Below are 26,059 nucleotides of genomic sequence, written 5' to 3' on the forward strand. Positions count from 1 at the left end.
TGTCAGTGAGTTTTCTAAAAATCTGAAGATATTCTATTCATTATTCACACAGGTCTTCCCAATACTCCCATTCTTCTCCATGCTGTCAGTCTGACTCCAGGCTATTTTCTGTCAGGTATTCATCAAAATCTCAGAAAATCTTTTTCGCCAAACAAACAGAGCCTCTTACTGTGAGCTTCTGCCTAACATCCCTCCAGAAGAAAGGTAGTACATCGATGAGGGCGTTTGTGAAAGTTCATCAGTTAAGTTAGTACTTTACACCAATGTAAAATACAAAGGAATAAAACAAAATGTAATTCTGTCTCAGAGAAGATGCTTCAACATATCGAAACAACATTTTGACTCCTTTCAAATGTTTGGCAAAGCCACGCATCAGAAACATCTCAGACATCTACTGTATCAGTGTTCACAAACATCCTGCAGTGTACGAACAAACCGGTGCTTTGAACATTTAACATACCACATCTTGTGTGCTGGAGTGCGGTGAGACACAAACTCACAGGTAAGCACACACAAACACACACAGCGTAGAGGCGAGCTGTGTGATAGTAATTGCTTTTCTTCGGGAGGCAGAGCGAGACAAGACACAGTCACATTAAAATTCCACTGCTCCCCTTTCCTTCTCTCCTCCAGCACCATCTCTCCTCTGTTTGGCTGATTCTCCGCCTCAATGATCCCTCAGGTTGCAGCAGCACAGGCAGAGGGGAGAAAATTAATTTGGCCATGGTGATTTCTCCTGTGCCTTTGGGAGCAGGGGAAAAAAAAGGTGTTTGTGCATAGCTAACTTAGCTTAGCTTAGTTTAGCCGCCAGAGAGGAGAAAGAACTGCAGAGCAGCGTTTCTAAATTCCACCGGATAGGATTCGGTGATCACAAAGTGCCACGCACAGCAGAAAAGAAAAGTAAAGATTTGTCTTTTCCTGGAATTCTGATACCGAAAGTGAAATAGTTTCCAGTGTCCATATAACTCAGCAGTTTCACCATGGAGCCAATTCACATAACATTTTCTGGTACTTTCTTGACCACAATTACTAAGACCCAACAAAATAATGCTTTCTAGCTCAACACCATTGAACACACAACTGTGTAAATCAGGGGTTTACAAAGTGTGGGTGGACGAGCCCAGCCTTAGAATTAAAGCCACATTGTACAACCACAACTCCTCCCATTCTCACACTGCTGATGCTTTGTCTGACTTCAAATGGTCATTTTTAATTGAATACCAGACTTCCTACTGTTCACCACTCCATAAGATACTATTGTTAACAGCAGCTGGGATACAGAAACACAAAACTCTCCTCAGGATAGAAACGCTAAGCTTCAAATTTGAAATATTTGCTGTTTTTCTATATAGTCTGTAGGGATGCATGCGACTGCTTCTTTAGGCCCTATTGAAAGTGAAAATGGAAAACCTTTGTTGTGTTTTGAGTGTCCGTTTACACGACAACGGCAACTTACTCTTCGTCAATATATTTGTTCTTTTTTTTTTTTTTTTTTTTTACAAACAACAGTCCTGTGGAGCTCTGTTTTGTAATTTGACTTAGTTAAACTTTTTATCTGCCAGGTTTAAAAACAAAATCTGGTGCAGGGCAACCGCCAGTCGCTATTTCGTTACGTGATCTATATCATAATGAGGAGAACAAAGTCCGATAAAATCAATTAAACTACCGCAAATGCATTAGTACAGCATTTCCCACACACTCGGTTGGTTTCAGAATGAATAAGACTCGTGCTGTACACGTTTCTGGGTAAGCTTGGCATCCTTTTATCAGTATTTATATTGTCTGACGCTCTACCTAAGTCCCACACAGATTGAAACCTAAACTCGTCTGACGGGAAAATTGCACCGTTTGATGAATTTTAATATAATTACAGATTTAGGGTAATGCTGGGTCGTTGAAAAAGCTGGTGATGTGAAAATTAAAAAGCTGGTAAGAGGAGCTTGGGTTGAAATTATTGTGCCAAATGACAGCCTGTAAAATACTGTATAAAATATGTAAATGATCCACTATAGGCAAATATTGCAGAAAAATGTGGTTTTCATTTTCCTTTTTTTTTTTAATATTATTTATTTGTGAAGACTTTAGGGTGACGACAAATGAAGTTGTTTCTGGAGTGAAGGGAAACAAAGGAAAAATACTATGAGAGCAAAAAAAGAAACAAAACTACTTCTCAACCATTTTATAAAGTCACGTCCATGAGTTGTAGTCATAACCTGCTTTATTTGCAGTGATGGAAGAGTCTTTTGGACAGTGGGTGAGGATTTTGGCTTTAGGTATCCTGCACACGTCTGTGACTGAAGAGAGAAAAAAATGGCTCGCTGGGTTCCGTCATGCTGTCATCGCAGTAAATGCTGCACAGCGCAGCAGACTCACACCACTGACTGTAGTTACAGTTCACACATACAGGTGTTACTCTGAGTGCGGTACGTGTTGAGAGAGCAGAGTGATGGCTGCGCGCTGTGAGAAATGATCTTCTGCAGAGTGCATATGTTATTACGGCTGCTCGTTGCTCTAAACCGTGCAGGTTTTTCATTGATATTAATTCAGTATTTAAACTCTTTAGGCTAGTACTGTGTGTACGTTTAAACTTCTAAAGTGGCCTTCGGAAAATGTACACAATTTGCCTGGACATCCAGAGAGAGCTCGATCTTCGGATGGCTCCGCTCAACATTTTTGAAATTCCAGGAGCAGTGGGAAGCCTGATATTCAGTCCCTGCTCTCCAAAGTCTCTCTTTTCTGTTCCACTGACTGCTGCTAGATTGTGTTGGCCTCCTTTGACCTCTACACAGTAACACCACACGACCCGATATAGCACAGAAAAAGAAATGAGGAACTTAGATATCGCTCTCTATTCACCTTTTCCAGTGCGCAGACAGAGCTCGGCCCACACAACAAGCACAGACCTCTCAAAAGGAGACAGATGCCGACATGAAAGCGCGCTATCACAGAGGCACACATGCATATTCTTGTTCACAAAGTCGTGTCAAAATGCTGTCAAGGGGATGTCATCTATTTTCTCTGAATGTTATTTGATCAGAAAGGATGTAAAAATAGTAGGCAGCAGTGCTGGAAGCGGGAGCAGCAGCAGAGATCATTTACAGGCGTGTACATTAAATCAAAGCATGCACATCCACTCTTTCCCACTGCTGTCTCTCAGCCAGGCCTCTCCACTCACTGTATTTCTAATCAGGCATGGCAGAGAACACCTCAGGTCTCCTTCGTGCTCACGACCGCCTGGGCCTGGCTTCTGTGTGTGTGTGTGTGTGTGTGTGTGTGTGTGTGTGTGTGTGTGTGTGTGTGTGTGTGTGTGTGTGTGTGTGTGTGTGTGTGTGTGTGTGTGTGTGTGTGTGTGTGTGTGTGTGTGTGTGTGTGTGTGTGTGTGTTGCATGTGTGTGAGCGTGTGTCAGTTTAGTTTAATGTGGGGCGCTAGTCTCTTTGAAGCCTCTTTTAAACAGCCTGGCTCCGGCTGACATTAAACAGACACAAAACTCTCCATCCCTTCAACGTCGTGGCTAATCCATTAACATATCGTTTTCTCTACATCTTTCTTTTGTACCTCTATCCCGGGCATTGCACACTTTTGTTTCCCAGCCTCCAGGTCCCCGTTTGTCTCTCAGTGAGGCCGTCTCTCAAGAGCGGTTGCCATCACTACTTCCATACAAAAACACAATTTCCCCCTTCACATCCTGCTCTGTGACTGTCTTCATCTTCCCCTCCTCTTCTCTTCTCCACAAGCTTAATCCCCTTTTCGAGATTGCGCAACTGCTCTTTCTCACAACCACTTGGAAAAACTCTACCAGACAATCGAGAGCTTCACAATTTATGAGTGAGTGCGAGGAGCCTCCCCCCGGGGCTTTTATATTTATATGTCTGAAAGACAATTAAGAGGACGGTAGGGGAGATAGTATTTGCATGAGTAAGTGCCAATGAGAGAGGAGGATCAGTGTGTTACTAATCAAGACAAAGTTTGTGCCGCTAATTCATGTGATAAACTCCCAACATAGTTTATGTGCTTGCTGTCTGTATGGCACCGTTTATTTTTACAAACCCAGAGGCCTTTCATTTTCACCGTTCTTTCCCACTTCAACTAAAAAAAAAGTCATCCAGCTGCTTGAAACATCTTCGACGAGAACACCAGACATTGAAGGGTATGTGCCGTCCTTGGGTCATACGGGTTTGATAAGCTCAACAGTTTCCAAGACAACGCTGATGGGAGCGCTGATTTTCTGAACTGTCGTAATGCTTCGCAATTAGAGCAGAACAAGGCGCGGGCTAATATTAGGGGGGTGAGACAGAACAAGGTGGCCTGAAGCCCCATCTCTGTGACTCTCCACGGAGTTCACAGAGACTGCTGGTGAAACAGCTGGGGTCGCTTTATGTCCACATCAAAATCTTGACTGCAGAACACAGGCTGGTTTTTATAGAAGAAGTAAAAACAAGCCAAGAACTGGGACGGAAAAGGGGAGCAAGAGAGAGAGAATGACCTGTATTTGACCGTAGATGTTTTCACACAACCTTTAGTGTACTCTTTTAAAAGTATACAATTTATTCCTATCTCTTCTTCACTTTCACTATTTCACACAGTAATATTAAAAAAGTATTTCACGATTGTATTTCGGTCGCAGTAGAAATGTCATTTGCTATTTTTAACAAGTTGAATCTCAACATTTCTTTAGGAGCATCACATCCTGACACCATGCCAAGTTACAGGCAACAGACTGCCTTTTAAAATGACATCACAGGAATGTGGGGAAGTGAAAAAAAAACAAACAAAAAACCCCCAACCATCTACGATTCACCTAAACTAGCTTCAAACCAATTAAAACGATGCCACTACCGACCAATGCGATAACTCCATGACTGACAGATTTTGTTCCTGACTCCATTTTTCTTCTTGAACTGTTTAGAAATTCGATATCGTCACATCACAGATCATGACCAAAGCCATTAACACACGTGAAACATGAGATTTATGCTGGACGCCGCTGGAGTTTAGCCTGGGGCAGCAGCTTTGAAGGTATACAGGATTGTAACACTGCATCGGCTAGACCAGAGGTCTCCAACATGTGGCAAGAAGGCCCAAATCAGCCCACTGGACGGCCCAATCACACCCACAAGATAACACTGCAAAGAGTAAAACTGTTCAATAGATGCAATTTTACAATAAAAATAACTCCCACTGATTATATGAGGACTGTATGGATTGGGTGAAATTAAACATGGCACTGAGAACTCATGATAAACAGCCAATTTAAGCAAGATGTTGTAGTGAAAGGGAGCAAGAAATATTGCAGCCTGAGAAGCAACAGTCCTATGCCAACATAAGTGAAGAGAAACACTGTACGGAATAATTTCAGAATTGCATTTTTTTTAACATAAAATATAATACAATTAAAAACAAAATTTCAAGTTAAATGTGAACATTCTTATAATGCACTTACTTTGCAAACAAAGGGGACACATTTGCCAGTATTAAGAGCCTATATATTTCTGGACAGGGATGTATGTGGCTGTTGAGCTCAAATGAATTTAACAACGAGCAAGATAAAGTAGGGACGCGTTATTCTAGACAGCTTGCTGATATCATGCATTCTATCTCTATTATACAACTGCCTACACTGACATATGGACACAACAAACAGGCCACATTTGACCTGTTTCATTTCACCAAGCATCAGGCCTTGAGACATAATTACCAGCCTGGCGCTACTGTCTGCGTGCTGATTATATCATCCATCCATGAGACAGTGCAGCTGAAGTGTGTTTTGATCAAAAAAACAACCCAAAAAAAAAAAACCCTTCAGGTTTAAGTGAATAAACTGATAAGAGGAATTTTATGTCTTAGCTCCTTCTATAGGCTGACCTTTGCAGCTCTCAATGTCAAATTCCTCCATAGGTGGAGCCCACTAGTATTCGTACAGTTGCCAGAGCAACCTCGGAGGTGCAGATATCAAACACACAAAGATACAAGACTTGTGTCTGATGTTAATGAGTAGACAGCTTTATCTTTGTATAATTTTTGCGAGCTGTTAAGAGGCAGTGCATGTTTTGGGCGTTCCAGGTCAAGTGTATTCATGTTTCTTCTGACAAAGTCAGGGGGTGTTGGTGATGGTTTCTTTTTTTATATTTGTTCAAGTTTAAATGTGTTGATTGAGAAGGGGTCTGATAAAGTAGGGTCATCTCTTAATCAGGTTAGCACCCTACATTAAATGGATTTCACTCGGTTAGCAGTTTTTCACAGCTTGTCACATTCATCCATTTACACACATTCATCCTCACCAACGGTGATGGCTGTTGTGCACGGCCACTCCACTTGTAAACCTTTTCGGGGTTCCGAGTCTTGTTCAAGTAAACTTTGACGTATGGAAAAGGCAAGATGGAGAACCAAATCGTCAACCTTGCAGTTGAAAGTTGACCCGCTCTGTATCACTGATTCACAGCCAGACATTGTTCACAAACCGTTCAAAAGTTTTAATCTGCTACATTTCAGGGAGGAGCAGGCAGAACCGGAGTGTGAGAGTAATGATAGCTTGATAGAAACCAGCAAAGGCAGGAGCTCTGAGTCTGATAACACTAGAGACTGTGGAGTCTAGACTGCATATAAAACCCATTAAGCGGTATGGAAGGAGGAAACGTCTGAGAAGAGGGAAAATTGCTTTGTTATGGTGAGATTGCCCTATATTGAGAGCAAAGTTATTTAATAATTTAGCCCTATCAACAGAATCGCTATGACCATCTTTTCTAACACGATGATAGTGATAATTATAAGGACCTGAAACAATCAATGCAGCACTATTATGTTGCCGCAATGATCAATACCATTTACGCTCAAATACAGTTCAGGAAGAGGAAGAGAGAGAGAGAACGAGTAAAAACAAAGTTTAAAAAGTGTAAAGTGTGACAAAGGCAAAGAGTAAAACAGAGAACTGCCCATGGCAGCGTAAAAGTCCCAGCTGAAATCGATTGCCAATACAAAACTTGGCTCAGGAGCAAAGCGGAATCCAACCTTTCAATCTCCAATCACAGGGGCATTTTTTAACTAAATCAATACGCTTTACTGCCACAGTGTTACCCTGATGACTGAGTGGAGTGGAGCTGGCCGTCTATGTCAGAGGCATTCATCTTTCCATTCAGGTGTGGCTCTCAGGCAGAATTAACAAAGGAAACAAGCCACAGCTTTGACACCGATCCCGCGTCTCACCATTTACAAGCACGCGCTCGGATCAAATGATCACGGATCAAACTGTTTGCCCTCGCAGGTTCGACTGTCTGGCCTCTGCTTTATGTCAGCAGCTCGCTTCCACCATTATTAACGCACCAACTATTCCAACAACAACTCACGGCAAGCAGGCAGGATTTATGAGCACTGCCGTCACAACAGGGTTTTCCAGACTAATAATGTGTTTAGCCTTTGGAAATCTACTTTGAATGTTTTCGAACATTGAATTACTAATAGTTACACACCCCACTACCCTCGCTCAATGAATTCTAGATATCTTTTGACTGTTGTCTCCCTGTTGTACCATTGATACAAAGGAGAGATGTTCGAGTCTTTCACTAAGCTTTTCATGAAGTCACACACAATATTTTCTTAAGGACTCAACATAAGAATGCACGTACGATATTGTCAAAAGAACGAAGTATATATTTGTAATATTTTCTGTAACTATTAGTTAACAAAATGTGGTTTTCTCACTGCAGGGTAGCATTTGTCAATATGTTGTCTTCATTTTTATGCTATTATCTCTCAGTGCAAAAAAAAACAAAACAAGCATAAACACCAATCAAAGTTGAACCATCGGCCTCATTGTTACATTTTCTGTTGAATTTTATGCAGTTCAACAGAGAGAAAGAAAATTGTCTATTTATGGTGTTAATGATTTCACCCAAAACGGGCACGGGAAGCCAGTTTTATGACAATTTCTCCAGAACTTAGTGATTTAAAAAATGATCAGAAAGATTCTGTCTGAAAATGTTACTTAATTTTAGCCATCCATGTCACTCCTGTACTCCTACCTTTACAAGTGACTTGAGGGGTCTCTGGCTCGATGTGCAGGGGGGCTCCACCAGCAGAGGAGGCGGAGCTTCAGAGATCCCACTTCCTCTTTTGCTCGTCACTCGAACATGCTCCTGAAAGGTAGGAAAAGAGGTGGATGCAGATTTAACATCTGTTTAATTGGGTCGTTCAATGGCAGCAATCACTCCGATTGTTACAATTTCTAAAATCTTGTGCAACCTTGAAACTGAGATTCAGGAAATAACAAAACTGAGCTTTTTTTTCTTTGAAAGTTCAGGTGCAGAGAATGCAGGCAGTGTTTTCTTTTCTTTTTTGGGTGCTCCGGAAAACAGACCAGGACTGAGCTCACATCTGTTGTGCAAATACCACACAGCAGCCACAGGAAGAGTAGAGAAGCGCTGTAACTGTATGGCCTTAAAAACACTTCCTGGCTGTGCAGACACTCAAATCACGTACACAATATTAACGATATTCAGCGTCACAATGTCATCGGGCAAGTTTCCAGTCCCACCAACACTTCCCTGCATTAGCGTAAATGCATCATCATTCAGTCAAACGTGTCCGAGTAGCGGACGTCGGAAAGTCATCAGTGATTTACAAATTGTCAGCCAAGTACCGTTTCTCTTTGTATTGTGTTGTGAATCAATCATCGTCTCTCTTTCCACACCCATCAAAAGGTCAAACATGAACAGAGAAGCTCTTCCAGCTAAGGAAGCAAAAGAAAAAGAAAAAAAAGAAAAAGCAAAGCAGAAGATAGAGGGATGAAGGGGCAGAGAGAAATCAGGATAGACAACTGACAAATTCTCAGAACTGCTCATTTCACAGGATTAATCTGCTATTTTTGAAAACTCCACAGAGAATAAAGATGAGAGTGAATATGACTGTGTGTGCGTGTGTGTGTGTGTGTGTGTGTGTGTGTGTGTGTGTGTGTGTGTGTGTGTGTCCTTCAATCTGGCCCTTGGCCTACTTTAAAGCAAAGTCATCATTCTGATCCAGTGGGACTTCATATTTCCGGCCTGTGTATAGTCCATGTGTGTATTAAGAGCCTCTATTGCAAAAAGTGCCATAGCATAAATCTCCTGCTGCCAGCCCACACACTTCTGTGTTAGTGACTGCGAGGAGGCTGCACTGCAGTGCAGGTATGCTTCAGTATGTGAAGGTTCTCGGCCACCAAAGTTGTCTGTCGGTTTCCTCGTGGGTGAGTCATCACTCCCCTTCTCCGGCTTGGCTTTAACTCTCTTTATTCTTCTCTGTCTGTCTTACACACATGTCAGGAGGTGTCTATCACCCCCCCCCCCCCCAATTGTACAGAAAACCCGGCAAAGTTTGAGTGGAACGTAATCCATCTGCAAATTGGAAGCAGGACGACCAAGCGCTTCTATAAATACTCATCAGATTCCCCTGACAATCACAAAATAAACTTGGAGAATCACTCACAACACTGCAGTGCAAACAGCAGCCTATCTCTGCCTTTGTCTGCAGTGCAAGCCTCCTCCTTGCCTCGTTCTGCTTCCTACTCATCTCGTGCTGTAGTCGCTGCATGAGTATTATATGTGAGGAAGAACATAAAGAGCAATCAAAAAGTAAAGAAGTAACATACAACCAAAAGGCATAGTGAATCAGGGAGCAGAGATTGTGGAAATACTGTTTTTAATAATGGTCATACTAAAGGCTCTCATTTTGAATTTGAAAAAGGTGAATGACAGGGAGGCTATGTTTTGCTGGGCTCCCTTCCAGCATGCAGTGGAGCTGGGAGATCTTCCAAGATGTGCAACTACCTCAGCTTTTCCTACAGCTGGACATAACTGTTCTCTGGCATCCCTGCACTTGTAGCTTTAAAACCACAAAAAGTTCACGTAACACAAGCTGCTGCTGTACGACAGAGCTTGTTCTACAGATTTGCTGGCCATCGACACCATGAAGCCTACACCTTGTTCATCACAATGTGATGCTGCGGTGGCTAAGCTTTCAGACAGAAGCTTTAAGTTTAATGTAGAGCAAGTGAGCTCGGATGGACGTGTCCAGGCAGTGCTGTGCATGCAGAACATGACATTATGTAGACTAGCGCTGCAATCATGGACACGAGCATTTAGATGGCAGAGGCAGAAATCCACTGTACAACAGGCCATATTAAGAAGACTTGTTTTGGTAATGAGGACCAAATTTCTACTTTTAAACTTTCAGTATATGAACAGTGTCAGTCCCAAGGCAGACACCTGTATTAGCCATGTATGACGTGGAACAATTTTAATTGAGGGTAATAGTTGCTACAGTTGCACACAATATATACATACAAAGACATAGGAGATATTTTAAATAAAAAAACATCATCCATAACGCCATGTTGTCACTGTCAAGTGGTCACCTTTACACATTTCAAGATATTTGTTAAAGGAAATTGCAGAACAGGATCAAGAAATTCAAAAATCAAGAAGGAAGTCATCTGACCACATGCCATAGCAAGGTGTAGAAAAATGTGTTATCTGCACATTTGCTGACATTCTCCTACTTTGGTAGCAGCATGGATATGTATATTTGCATTATATATGCTCAACTGATGATTATTCCAAGTTAAGGAGTTGCATTTTGGGAAGTTTGTGTAAAGAAATCTGCAGATTTACAGCTAGTTGTGCTGATGATGTATACTGATGAGAGGTCAAAGCAACTGGTCATAATATATAATTGAATTAAAAAAAAAAGTATTTTGCTCTAAATATTTGACAGTATCAAAAGTATTTGAAATAAGTGCTGAACTACCTAAAAAAACAAAATGGAAAATGTAGTTTATGCTTACAGCCTGCAGTATTCTTATAGTTTACATATGTTCAATAACAATTATGTTGACTATGCATTTTGCAGATTTGGTGCTCAAAAAGTATTTATCTGGCTGACAAGTTAAAGCAAGTTCATACAATGAGGATTGCACAGTGATAATTGAACTTAATTAACAGAAGCGCTTTACAGTGTTACTCACATTCGCACTAAAGGAGGCGCCTGACATGCAAGGCGCTCATTCGAACCTGCAGCCTTCTTACCGAGTCACAACTCGCTCTCCCAACTCAGCCACAGCTGTTTTCAAGCAACATCAAGCTTGAATGATTAAGTGGACACTATCAGACCATATAGCAGTGTTTCCATTGTGATACTGAGAAAGAATTGGGCTCTCTTGTTTTCTCCTCCTGCTGTACCAAAAACATGCTAATGTACGATATCAAGACCATAGTACTTTCAAACAGAGACTGGAGCCCATATTTCAAAGCAGATCGTTCATCGGTCCACTGTGCCTGATCTGATTCTGCTGCTGGCTGCTTATATAATTGCCTTAAATCCTCCAATTGAGCTGAGGTAAAAATTTACCTTTTGCAAAAGGAGAGCCAAGTGGCTTTTAAAAAACTGCAATAATAAGCCCTTTTTGAGAATGGTACAATTAAAATATGCACACATTTCTTTTATGAATATTGACACAGAGTTACAAAATATGTATTTGGGTGCTAATTAGTGCCGATACCTGCTCTTGAGAGAAAAATCATTATTCATTCATCATCTACTTTAAAGGCATTTTTTTATCCTAAAGGATACTTACAGATGGCTGGAGTCTATTTCTGATTGAGGAATGCAAAGCTAACACTTTTGTGTAACAAGTTGTAATATTCCCGTATTTTGGTACTTAGTAATACAATTGCGTTTGCTAAAATCAATAAGAGAAAATAAAAACATATCTCTTCAATCACTACAATAAAATCTGCTGTTGCCTTATTATTTAATTGTTTTGTTGCTCTCGTTAACCCTGAAAAACCCCCATATGGCTGACATTGTTCTTCCTTCTTTGTTGACCTGATCTGCTGAGAATTCAGTCCAATGACAAGTGTCAGTGCCACTTCATGGCAGCCATAAAGTGGTATCAGAACACACTGAGTGCGAGTTTGAGTACCTGACACAGCATCAGACCCAATATCAATTATCCAATACTGGTGCAGGGCATGGTAAACACATCGTCAGCCAGTCACAAGTTAGCACAGACAGATAGAAGATCATCTGCATAACTGTGGGCGAGGGCAGGTTACACCCTGGACAGCTTATGTCCAGGCATGAATTTAAAAACATACATAACAGATCCAAGAACATGTCAAAATTAGAATGGGGGAACAAAAAAGGGAGAGTTTGCACACTTTCTGTTACAGGTTTTGTCTTCTCTTGATGTTATAATATGTCTTACTTCTCCTCACTTCACTAGGAGCAGCTTTAGAAAATTCAGTATGGCATCCCACCCAATGTGCCTCTATCGCCGTCCCTACAAAACACTCCCTATTATTAATCTATGAAGTCAGTGTCTTTTCCCATGTCGGCCCTTATTCATTCTTTCCATTTCCTGTCGTAAATCTAAAACAGTGACTGCAGCAGAGTAAGAAATAGAGGCGAGAAGAAGCTCATAGTGAGCACAATTTCTCTTTCAGTAATCTAAACATACTGTTTAAAAGAATATTAATAGGTTTATGGATGTTTAAACGATGGTTGGTCCATGGTTGAAATAAAGATTTGGGGCCTCGAATCTGAGGGGGAGCCAAATAAGTTTTAAGGCTTTGAAATAACCTTTGTTCTGGACAATTTGAAGGGAAGTGCGAGTAGAGCTAAAGCTAACAGACAGTCAAATCTGTCTTTCACAATTCCCCGAGCTCACTGTGAACACACTGTGACCAACCAGCCATGTCCGAGCATTAAACCTCACTGTTCCACTCGCTTTCTCTCTCAAGACTGCCAGAGAGAAAATGGGAGACACTGGGTAAGACGAGCAGAGAGGCCACCGAGTGGTAGCCTGCAACGAGCGCCTGAATGTGTATGTGGGTGTTTGTGTGTGTGGTTGGCTCTGTGCCAGGGTTCGTGGATGTGTTATGTGACTCTGTTTGTAGCATATGTTGTAACAGAAGGAGTCCAAAGATGACAACTTTGGTCTTAGCAATAACAAATAGAGCTTTGCCAACCCGGGGCCAACTGCACAACCCTGCACCTCTCTGGTCTGTCAAACACCTTGTTTTAAATGTTGTGGGAAAGAAAGGACCAGCGGGAGCTTCGGCATCCCAAACATTAATTCCATGGTATACAATAAACAATAAAATAAAAGATGACAACAACACCACTACAGGCAACTAGAGATGTAACTCACTATTTCTGACAGCTTTCCAGGGGAAGCCCGAGGAGGAAAAAACAGGGATACCAGGAATAGAGCGAGGAAAAAATAGGTAAGAAGCGACCGGTCCAACTTCCCTTGATACGGCAATAAGTCACACTTACCCAAGATGAAACAGCTCACACAAGAGCGTGTTTTGCTCTCCATTATAATGACGTGCACTGGGAGCTGTCACTGTCTTGATATAGTATAGAAACTCAGAGGTAGCCAGGGGAGGAAAAGGCCAAAGAAGGTACCAAAAGGAAGGGCAGAAAAAGACAGATAAAAGGAGAGCGCAAGAGACAGAGACAGAGATCTGCTTCCTGTTTACAGAGAGCGGCGAACACAGGAAACAGAGCAGCAGGTCACTAGACCACTGTTAAACTGGATAACAGTGATGGCAATACACACAAAAGGAACAGACCCAGACTCACTACCTTCCCACTGTGTCCCAAGTGATCACACGGTCCAGATATAGCCTCAAGCCTTCCCAACGTTCTCTGCTTATCTTGGTGAGATCTTGTGATTTGTTCTTGGTGCCATATTTCTCTGCTGTCCCAGCATCTCGGGCCAACAGGCGTGTTAACAGGATCAAGCTGAAGTGCATGCATGCCCCCAGCTGTGTGCTCAAACGCTCCCGGCAACATTCCCAATCCAGGACAGACTTCCTACCAATTCTACACAGCATGCAATCTCCTCCCGCTGTGGTGCCATAGCAAAGGTTTGACACAGTGCTATGGCACACTGGCCAGTTTTAACTGCATGCACAAGGACAAAAACAACAAAGCCTTTCAAGGTGCACTTGGGAAAAAAAAAAGAAAAAAAAAAGTCAAACATTTTGAATTTGGAAAACACTAAAAAAAATGTTTTTAAAAACATTCTAACAAAATTAAAGAAAGAAAAAAGGAGATTTAAAAAACAAAAACATAAACTGAATAATGGATAACAGATACATTATCGTGTTTGCCTCTACTTTGCCCATGTAGATGCACGCATCAGAGCAAACATGTGCCTGCACACGCATGGGAGCAGCTGGATTTACTTCCACAAAAAACTATTTGCATGGGATTATGTGGAACGATCCAGCTAGGTCATCCCTAACGTGACTATGTTTCAGGCCTCAGGGAGAAGCACAAATGGAGACCTGTGTAGTTTCCCATTGTTAGTTGGTGTGGGCTCTAGTGAGCCATGACCCTGAGATGAATAAAGCAACACAGAACATTTTTTAACTGGAAGTATGGAACAGCTACAAGCTGTTGTTCTTTGCGTCAAAGCATTGAATCCAGTTTATCTTAACATCACAACTACACTGATTTGTATGCGGGGATGAGAAACCTCCATTCAACTTTTATATCCACTTCATTCAAAGGAGTGTTGTTGAAACTGGGCACCGGTAGAGGATACTCTAGGCAGGTCTTATGGCCATTACAGGACGAACAAAGACAACAGACAACATTTGCAAGCATATGCAAATACGTTCCTACGGTCACTTCAGAGTCACCCATTAACCTAACAAACATGTCTTTGGATTATAAGTGGAGGATGTCCAGAGGAAACCAACACAGACACCAGGAGAACATGCAAATTTCACCCAAAAAGTGCCCTGACTGGGAAGTGAAAATTGGGAACTCTGGTAGAAATTGAATCAGGCTCAGATATACTTAATGTTCACACACTACTTTAGTATTACCTTTACCAAGTAGGTTATGAAATCACCCGCGTTTATTTGTCTGTCTGTCTGTCTGTTAACAAGATATCTCAAAAACTAATGTGCGGATCTTCATGGAAATTAGTACACAGCTGCATTTTGATCAAAGGAAAAACCAATGCAATTTTGGTGGTGCAATATATTGTCTTTTCTTGTGTTTATTCAATTTTTTTAATAAAACCATGTGATCACCAAACTACATAATGAATAAAAGCAGTTGATCTGGAGGTGGAATGTGTGTCATTTCCCTGTGTCCTTGTCTACCCCTGGCGGAGGTCAGAAATCTGTGATTGCACTCGTTATACTTCAAACTTTTCAGGGTTATATTTGAAGAGTTGATATCATTATCAAGTCATACAAGAGAAAGCTGCCAATTACTTCAATGGAATCAGAGCAGGTTTAACATATAACTTCTTAAGATTTGTATCACAGGTTCAGCCTAACAAATAACGAATCTCTTCAGAAAAGACACTGATTTGATCCAACTGTAAAAAAAGTCATTAAACCACTTTAAGGTGTCCAAGCTCCTATCTTATCCTATTCATCCAATCAACACTCAAAACTCATGAGTTGTCTTGTCCTCTTGAGTACACATTTTTAAGAACCGGCACTCTGTAGCCAATTGGCATATGCAAAATGCACAGTCACTGGGCAAATATCGAGATTTACACAGGCAACTCTGAAAACGGACACAGACAAACACACACCTTTCCTAACCAAGCAGATGCCGTCGATATTTCATTTAAGCAGCTCCTTTATGAGGTCAATAGTCCCTATGCCCACACACACACTTCGCGTCACACTACATAACTTCCAATAAGCTTTCATCATGAGTTGTAAATGTTCAGCAATAACTTTGGCTTAATGACTGCAGGTGAAATCTACTATGAGGCCCAGGTACGACCAATCTGACCGTCCTATCAAATCTAACTTTATCAACAGCTACACCAATTGTCATCTCTATTGCTATCCTCCTATACTGATAAACCCCATACTAACACAATCTACTCTTCTTTGGGATTTCTTCCTTTTATTGGCATCCAGAAAAATAAGATAATTATGTCAGAAACAGTCAAGGTATTGTGTTTAGGAATATGTGAAATGCATAAATAAAGTCAAATGTGACGTGCAGGCTGGTCCCTGCTTAACGTTGCATTGGTTTAGGGTGGCTCGTCCCCCTGCAGCGAGTACAGAGGCAGTATCCTGCTGTTGTCTCTACCCAGCCCGTGACGCTGCAGCCACACTGACCCACATCCCAGCCTCAGGCAGATTACACTGCAGCACACACACACACACACACACACACACACACACACACACACACACACACACACACACACACACACACACACACACACACACACACACACACACACACACACACACACACACACACACACACACAAAGTCACTTCAGCACTGTGCATCTGACATTTGTGGCTTGCTGAAAAGCAATTTCTGATAGCTTAGCATACACTCCCACACATACTCAGAAAAACAAAGGATGTGTTGTTCTGCAGTCCATCAACCAGGAGTAACTGGTGATACGGCTATCAGTATGACCAGGCCAGAACAACTTTTCTCAAAGAGACCTCAGACACACAAAACATACAGACACTCAGAGCAGCGGCCTGGCAGCAGATAAGAACTGGAGATGGTTATGTGTGTGTGCGTGTGTGCGTGTGTGTGTGGACCTCGAGAGGAGTGCATCCACCTTTCCCGGGATGAGCCCGTGGTAAATAGCTTACACTGTCACACAACTAAGACAGAGTGCAGAGGTGCCACGGCAGGGTCAGACCTTCCTGCAGTCCTCTTCCTTATTAACCTAAAATGTTGCACACAAAAGCAAACGCACGCACACACACTGTTGTTTGGAGCTGAGGCTTTGCTACTCTCATAACCACAAAATGTAAGTAAAGAAATAAATTTGTGTCTGGTAGATTTCTTTTTTCTTGCAATGAGATTTCATGGAAATAAATGGTACCCCACTGGAAAGCCTGTTTATTTCCCTGTTAAATGGTGCGACATTCACAAGAAACATACATTTGTGGGATATTAATTCTCTGCATCTAACCCTCCTTATTCATAGTTAACCTTAACTACACATGCTATGAGCAGTGGGCTGCCACGGTACCATGCCCAGGGAACAAGGCTCTTGCTCAGGGAGTCACAGTGGTGACCGGTCAGCAGTGGGATTTGAACCTGTGAACTTCCAATCTCAAATCTGCTTTTCTAAGCTCGAGGCCACCACTGTCTCCAATCTCATATTTGACCCATCCCGTTATTAGGAGCAGCTGCGCCCAGGGAGCTGATGAGTTACGGGCTTTGCTCCGGGAGCCACTGTGGAAACCTGTCAGCCGTGTGATTCGAGCCCTTGAACCTTAATACCAAGTCCACATCTCCAACCTGTAGGCCACCACTGCAAACACACACAGTAAAGCTTAGCTGTATCCATGAAGAGCTTGCCAAACATATTCTGTCAAATAAAACAAACAAAAATGTCCTTACTTTTAATGTTTTAACATGCCTGTCTATTGCATTAAAATAATTCCAATCCATTTTTCAGGTAATTTGGTGGCCCTTGGTAAATGGAGTTGAGAACAAAAGTATGATGTAATTTAGTTTGCCATACAACATTGGGAGGTATAGATGTACACAGCGTACCGAACTGTACATCATCATATCTCCAACCTCCTATTACATAAAAGATTGAGAGAAAGACTCTGTTATGACCTCCAACCCACCAAAATAGCAACAACATACTTTGCAAATGATCTGCATTCAATGTGTGTCATCTTGATTTCTGCAGTTTAAATAAGAAAGTAAACCATTAACACACTTATAATCTCTTTTGATTTTATTCATTTAATTTTATTTTTTTTTTTTAACCTCCTCATTGACTCAGATGAATCTAATAGGTGGTGATTTATGTGCTGTGCAGCTGCGAGATCTCAGGATCCCTTTATTGCAACAAGGCAATTTAAAAAAAATGTGCAACCAAATTCTCCATATGAACACTCATTATGTTACATCATCCAGGTACAAACAGACGTCACTACCAGAACAGTACTGCCATTAGGCCGTGACCGAGGTACTACAAGGGTTGAAGTGAAGTTAATCTCTGTACACTGTGCTGTGGTTACCCACTGCTTGTGTACAGAGGATCAAACACAGGAGACAGACATCCCCACAGAGATCAATAATGTGTAACTTTGCCAGGCCACTGTGCACGCTTCACTTTAACTGTCAGGTATTGCATGGCAGATACTACACTTTTTCGAAATGTAACAATTTTGGCCCGATTGTCAGATCCTGGTTGGTTCTCCAAATGAAAACCCAAAATATAGCATCTCATCTATCAGTCACATGCTCACACTTCTTCCTGACAGGCTCTTGGAGGCAGGAAAAATGTTGTCTCCCAAAATTTGCATTTTTTCAGACTGCCTTTTGGAGCTCATCATCTGCGACACTCAGAACTGTATGACAGATTTTTCTCCCTGGTTACTTTGAGCAATAAAGACATTCACAGACGCTGCGAAGCCATTTTCACTTGTAATTAATTCATTCATTCATTTCGCGGCAGCAACACAGTTACACGAACAGACAGAATTTCATGCAGATCAAACCGAGATCCACAAAGCAATCTAGGTATAACAAACAATAAATCATCACTGTATTACAGGAACTAAACACTGAGCATGGCAGCTACCAATTAAACTTTAAAATTGAAAAACAAGTTAAAGAAAAAACTCCTGGTCACCCTGGAATTTTTTTTAATAGTCTGCTTTAGGTTTATACTGCTGTGCAATGGTTTTTTTCCCCCATGTACTTTATTGACTTCCTTGAGATTTATATGTCACCATGTGCTTTCTCTATCTCTTTCTATAACACCCTGCAGGATCTCTGGGGGTGGAGGTGGAGGTTTGTGACGACCTGTGCATCTCATCCTCATCAAGTCTTGAGTGAGGGTTTCTGATGTCAACTTCTCAACTCAATGTATTCTAGCATGTACTGTAGACACGGTCAAAATGATCTCCTGAAGGTCAAACCATGAGAAGAAAGAGGATTTAAAAGACCTCGAATGGCTCACGGTTGATGTTGATACTAGATAAAAAAAACAAACAACCAAAAAGGATAGTCTCAAATTAAGTAAAAATTGAGAAGAAATGCATTTATGACCAAGAAAAAAACAGCATTAATTAGAACAGGACAGAAAAAATACCTCTTGTCCCACTGATGAAAAACATAAACATATTGGTTTATATTTTTATAGATGCGAAGGTCTGTCAAATAAGAGGTTAAAGTAAATTGTACTAGAAAATCCCCATTGAATTCAAGTCTCACATTAAAGTTGAATGGAGATGCCAACACATACTAACAGTGTGTAGCACATTTATGAAAAAAAGCACGCTAACCGTTCTTCCAGGCCACGGTGGGGAGTTTTGTGTGTGTGTGTGTGTGTGTGTGTGTGTGTGTGTTACGTCTCATGCAATTGTTTCTCCATGAGTCAGCAGAAATTGGACATATTCCACTTCCTCTTATGGAGAGTGCGGGAGGGGGGGGGGGGGGGGGGGGGAGCACGGCTGTCACCATGGAAACTATGCCTTTTTTTCCCCCGTCGAGTAGTATCTCAGGCAGTAAACTGATACGAACACGCACGAACGGTACACTTTTACAAAGAGGGGAATTGTTGGAGCTAAGCTGAAGACGACCTATAGGGTTACTGAACTCTATGGGAGCGAGCGGCTGCTGGCCGTATCACCTCTCTCTGCACTGAGCCTTCAAGGTGACTCTTAAAGCTGTGTACAGTACGCACACAGTCTCTCTGTGAAGTACGGATATCAGCCAATGTCAAGCAGCACTACACAACACCATCATCCTTCAGTTGGAGTTTGGACAAGATGGCAAAACTGCATGCGAGGCGTAGAAAAACAATGATGCAGTTAGTACCATCAGCTCACAGCAAATTGCTGAGGGTTTGAATTTCAAAGGCATTTCTATGTGGAGTTTGCATGATGTTCTTGTGCTTTTTTTTTTTAATGCAGTTACATCAGTTTCATCTCACACTCCAAAGACATGTTTATTAGGTTATTTTAAGAGGTCATATCATGCAAAATTCACTTTCTAATGGTTTTTTCAACAGTAATAATCGTCTCCATACCTGAAATGACACCCCAGAAGTTAAGAAAGTTTGTCCTCTCTCTCCATGGCTTGTTTAATTTTTTTTTAAAAAGTGTGTGCTTCAACGAGCAAATCTGAAATCAAACCCTACATTGTGTCATCGGGGGTTTAGTCAATCCCAATCAAGGTAGGACGTCCCTTTGACCCGCCCACAATTAGGCTGCTCTGCTCTGGCACATGGCACCACGAGAGGAAGTACTTCCTCCTCTTCCAAGATGGGCATGTGTGGGCGGAGCCAGTCCAGCTCACACAGACACAGCAGATTCTGAATGCAGCTCATGTGACTGAATAGCTGAAAATCAATGGAAAGCTGGATTTGGGGCAATAAACTTTGAATACAACATTTTTGGACCAACGACACCATTTGAAAGTGTTGAGAAGCTGTATAATAGGAGATCTTTAATGTTGCTAAATTGACCGCAGTTGTGATATGAACGGACAGAGTTTATTGTCTGTCTTTCTGCGTTCGCCCTGTTTCAGACAAGTGACCGCTCCCTTGAAAACCCAGACGGGTGCATGCTGTCTGCTTGAACTCGCTGCAGCCCCCGTGACCCTACCCTCATTAAAGGAAGTACAAAAAAAGAGAAACAACATCTTTTGAAGACATGCTAACCACCTGTTGGGGATGAATCTATTATTCACTCTCCTTTTTGCCCTTTCTTTGTGTTCCATATTGCGTCATAAAGGAAACATCTGGGCTGTTTTTTTTCTTCCCTGCCTGTTATTTGTGGTGTACAGCTTTTACTCTGAGAACAGCTGGCTGCTGCGTTGGGAAAAGCAGCTAATGAGAGTGGTGAGAATTGACCGAAAAACTAAATTGATTAATTATTCTGTTTGAAAAAAGGGTTGGGTTTTTTTTTTCCACAGCTGTCTGTGATGTCCCGAGACTTGGGAACTATGCTTTACAGACAAAAAGTGTTACAATATTATCCTACAATGCAAATATAATTTTGGATACGAGGCACTCGTAACCAGGGAAAGATTTGATATTTTTGAAGAAAACAGACAGAAATTACAATAAATATAGGTTTTTAACGAATTTATGAAGTACACATAAAGCAAAATAATTTAAAAGGTCTGACGTTCAACGTCAACACAATTCAGAAAACGATTTGCTCAGGCCCTTTGTAGATGAAAATGATCGAATTGAAACAGACACATGACGCTGATGTCGCTGATGTAGTTGGCAATGTTAGTTGTTTTTTTTGTTTTTTGTCACGCAACACATGACACAGAGACCGCTGATCCATGTGATGGTGTAGTAAATGTACACTTTGTTGAAGAAGCGCTGTTAAATTCAAAAGAGTGAACAGCACTAGCAGTTGTCGATCTACTCGTGCACGGGCATTAAATCCATTGACTGCTACTGTAAGTGTCAGTACTTCATGTTTCAGAAAGCTTGTGTTTTCCCTCTTGATGCAGACTGGCATTTCTAGAAGCCATTTTCAAATAGTGAGATTTCAAGGGAATCAAAAATGCTGCTGTTCTGTAAATAAATATCCAAAACTCAACAGACGTTTGTGTTAGACAAAAAACTTGTTTCTAACAATAGAACAGTTTAATGTACGAATATCACACAAACATGCCGGATAGAATTTTCAAGATTTTATGATTTTCATGCTCAAACATCATTCAATTTCTAGTTTGTTAATGGAAAATATGTTGCTCTTGTGAAGAACAGACTTAACACTCTTTATTTGTGTTTGATAGAGGTTGATAAGGATTTTTACCAGATTGTGACATAAAGGCCTCCTTAATTTGCTATCTTTTTGTTACCTCGTGCTGAAATCTCAAATCATCAAGACATGAACTCGACATACCCCACTGCAAACAGAAATAAACCATTAATTCCACGCGAAAACAGAACCAATGCAGAAAACAAGTGACTGCGGCCAGGGGTTGAAATAAACCTCTGCTGAATACTGCACTAAATCCTATTTCCTTATCATTAAGCCAGCAGAAACACTGTGTCCATCCAGCTGAGACACACGGAGTGTGACAGGCTCTGAATCATCTGTTCAGACCCTATATGCAGCAACATAATGCGCCATAGCTTAGGCTTACTGCTCTTTTTGCCTCCAAATATTTCCTCCAAGGCAGTTTCCAGGGTCGAGGTGCAAAGAAGATGGCAGGTATGTCAAGAGTGAGCTCACAACAACAACAAATACTAAAAGACATGACATATGCACATATGAGAAACATACAAGCATGCAAATAGTGGGGGTTTGTGTCTTCGCGGTGGCCTTTAGATGGTTCCCACCCGAGAGGGAGAAGGAAGCTGGCAAAACTCCCTCGTGGCACTGGCTGACCCACTTCGACGCAACTCTATCCCTAATATGACCCGCTGGAGAGCCAGAGGACACACACGCCGGCAAGTACATGCACATATGCACACGCGTGCTCTCTCTCTCTCTCTCACACACACACACACACACACACACACACACACACACACACACACACACACACACACACACACACACACACACACACACACACACACACACACACACACACACACACACACACACACACACACACACTGCCTCGAGGCCCTAGAGGACTGAGAGGCAGAAAAAAAAGCAAAGAAACTGCTAAATGTTGCCCGTGGCTCTTTTTTCTCATCCCTCTCCGTTTTCGGTTTCTCTCACTTTGTCGAAAAAAAGCAAGTATTTAGGTCTGCTATCTGATCCAGCTCAACTATCCGGAGCTAGTTCCTGCAGGCTCTGACTCGACATTAAATCTCAGTTGGTAGCTTAAAGCCAGAATAGCTAATATTGAAGACATTTAACACAGGGTGCACATCCCAGTAACACTAGTCACTATGTGAGGTTTCTCAGTTCAGGATTGGCATCATGATGATATTAAGTTATTAGTAGAAAATGAGAGGAAGTTAAACCGTATTAATACCTTTCTGTGTGACGTTTTCATGTTCTCCCCAGGCATGAGTGGATTTCTTCCAGGTACTCCAATTTCACAGTCCAGAAACATGCATGTGAAGTTATCTGGTGACTCTAGTATGTGTGTCTGTGTTTATCCTGTGATGGACTGACGACAGGAGAACAAGAGAGAGCCATATAGACGACTGATGTATCAAACAAACTAAACCTTTACTTTTTTGGGGATGTTTTTTCTTTTTTGTTTTTTCTTTGTTGAGACAAAGTTTTTTGTCTCCATTCATCCACTTGCTACTTATCCTCAGTTAGCGCAGCACACTAGTTTAAATTATGGTTTTGGGGATTGTTGTTTGGAACTGTGACTTAACAGGCCTCTTACAGTATGACAACGAGACGAAAGATCACAACTTCATGGATGGAAAAAAATTGAAATATCAGCTTTCTGACATGGTGCGCTTTGCCAGAACTGGCTGATGCAACATGGAGTGATAAGTCTGTCTGATGCATGGCTGATCAGACAACATTATTCAAAACAAAACTTGTGAAGTAGCAGGCTGGAATATTTGTGCAATGCTCTCATGCACATGGCAAGACTTCATATCTAAAAGAAAAACAAAAAACAAACTTACAGGCACATAGTCAATCTGACATCTCACTCATGGGAACCGATAACACAAGAAAGTGACGGTACATTTGGCCTGTTCTGTGAGAATCCACATATTTATCAATAACTTACATTTTTACCTTCCAGTGCTGATTTTCTATTTACTTCAATTTGGCGAGAAAATAATTATTACAGTCATTAACATTGTCCGACTGACTGATTAAGTGTTGGGTCTTTAATGACAGAAGAAATCACACTTCACAGTTTCCCTGCAGTGATCCCTGGTCCTTGACTAACCAACACAGCAAAAGTCAGAAGTATTTAACTTAAGATAACAGACAAAGGCAGGGAACTGACAAATCCACACATTGGAGTTGCCAATTTGAAGGCAAATTTCCTGTTAAAAAATATTAATAAACGATCAACATCTTTACCGTGGGTGATATTCACATATGCTTATATGAATATAAGAACAGTGAACATCATAATTTACATGGTTCATTCAGATTCTTCGATTCCACTTAAAAAGCATTGAAATTGCAGAGGGATTTTTTTTCTGCCTTATTTGTCTCATATAGGTTATTTACACAACACAAGTCATCTTCTGTCTGAAACAAGCAGTTTAATTTTTCTGAAGGTCTATTGCCGACATGCTGCATCAAGTGTCTGTAATTTGACCCCAGCTTCCCTATCATATGGCATGCTTGTTGTGGCGCGAGCAAGTTTGGTATAATAGGAAGTTTACAGCACTATGAAGGACAAACCTTTCCCCGGACGAGATGCTTAAACATACAGCTACCTTTTTTTTTGGGGGGGTGCGGGATAAGATTAAACCTTTTCCTTGATTTTCTTATTTTATAACTGCTCATTATTGCCATTGCAAAAAGCACAGTTTATAGCAGATTAGTTGGACTGAACCTCATTAAATTGTACAAGCGTACAAACTAAGAGGCCAGCAAAGAATAGTAGAAATACAATCAGCTCAGATCCTATACCTTTTGCGGTTTGCTGCTAAATTAAATTTTTTTTTTTAAATCAGCCACTTGTATAAGCAAGCAACTCTTCTTGTAATGTCAGATCTCAATGGCTGCGCACATGAAAGCCTGACATTTCTCTCACTATGCAAGTAATGGCTAGGTAACAAAGCAGGGGGACCTCGGTTTTCGGAGGACGGGCAAGTTGGTATGAGCTCCTCTTGCATGTGTCTGTTTATGTGCATGCGTCTGTTTGCATGTGTGCCTGATCCGGCAATAGTCTGGAAGGAGGAACAATGGCATTCCTGTGCTCTGAGCTCCAGGTGGCTGTGGAAACCCAATCCTAAACCAAGCCTCGCTGGCACACAGAGTGCCGGGAACGCCGAATGCTGCTGCCTCCCTCCGGAGACATGGGCCAGAATAGAGCTATTGTTCCAGAGCAGCTCAGAGCAATAAATGCAGCGCAGCCACGCTCAATGACAAACACCAATAGAGGATGTTGGAGATTCTCACCGTTATCAGTATTGGGTTATATCCTCGGTAACCAAGTCAAGCATACAGCCTGGATACCTATGCTACTAATCCCAGACCATGGTTGCATTCGCACTCCTTCAGTTTTGAAAAGGTAACGTTCCAACTGTGCTGCAGTTTTAATCAAAACCTCCTGTCCAACACTGTGGGAACATGCACAACGGATGACTTCAACGATAAACGTCAAAGTCACTGAGCTGTACTCACCTAAAGACATGCTTGTACTTCAACACACGAAAGGTGACTTCACTGATGTCATTCACTCCTTGAGAAGCAAAACCCATGTTGTTGTACTCCAAAAACTTGTGTCAAACTACATCTCAGTCTGACAATTAAGCCGAGATGTTCCCAGTGTATGATGATCTAAATCACCACACAGCAGCGGCGGCGGCACATCTGCTGGGGCCTGAATGACCAGCAAACACACACACGGGGCAGGAAACGCATCATGCCGACTCCACAGCCTTGAAATGAGGAACATGATTCATTTCCTTTTTTATGCCGGACAGTCATGCTTGACCACAAGGCTGAATGCAGATATACGGCTCAGAGGCACCATCCCACGTATGAGACATATACAAAACCCGTCTGAGGAAATGTCTGTGAAGAGAACTTACCACTCACGTGTAAGCACCATCATTTATTCACCAGCACAGTCAAGACGCCGCTTCTTTAATGCACCACTCAGATAATCATGATGAAATGTTCTCAAAGCCGTCAGCTCCTGTTTGCCAGTGAATACTTGCTACAGGTAAAACAAAGGTGCAGCCGCTATCCCTCCCTCCTACTACGAGCGATGCCACACACATGCCTGCAAAACACACATGATAAATAATACATGCTTCCCGTTTTTTTGCTCCCTTTAAAAGGAAGATGACAGATTTGTTGAATTGGGCTCCTGTCAATCCCACATCCCCATCCTCTCCGCTTTGCAACTGCAGGATCTTTGCAGGATTGATAAGAGTCCATTTCCTTATCTTACC

The 26,059-nt window shown here is 41.7% G+C and overlaps 1 protein-coding gene across 2 annotated transcripts in view; it reads right to left on the reverse strand.

Moving 5' to 3' along the window:
• The window catches only part of galnt1 (UDP-N-acetyl-alpha-D-galactosamine:polypeptide N-acetylgalactosaminyltransferase 1), a 44,091-nt gene that overhangs the window by 17,068 nt on the left and 964 nt on the right, over nt 1-26,059 (reverse strand). The window contains exons 1-2 of one of the 2 annotated variants that reach the window (XM_080470654.1): nt 25,284-25,400; nt 8,017-8,130 (exon numbers count right to left, since the gene is read on the reverse strand). The gene's annotated coding sequence lies outside the window, so the exon portion shown is untranslated. Of the gene's footprint in view, nt 1-8,016; nt 8,131-25,283; nt 25,401-26,059 lie in introns of those variants that run through there. The other variant, XM_080470653.1, reaches the window with a different exon arrangement.

The sequence above is a fragment of the Lipophrys pholis genome (assembly GCF_963383615.2).
Source record: "Lipophrys pholis genome assembly, chromosome: 9".
Lineage (NCBI taxonomy): Eukaryota > Metazoa > Chordata > Actinopteri > Blenniiformes > Blenniidae > Lipophrys > Lipophrys pholis.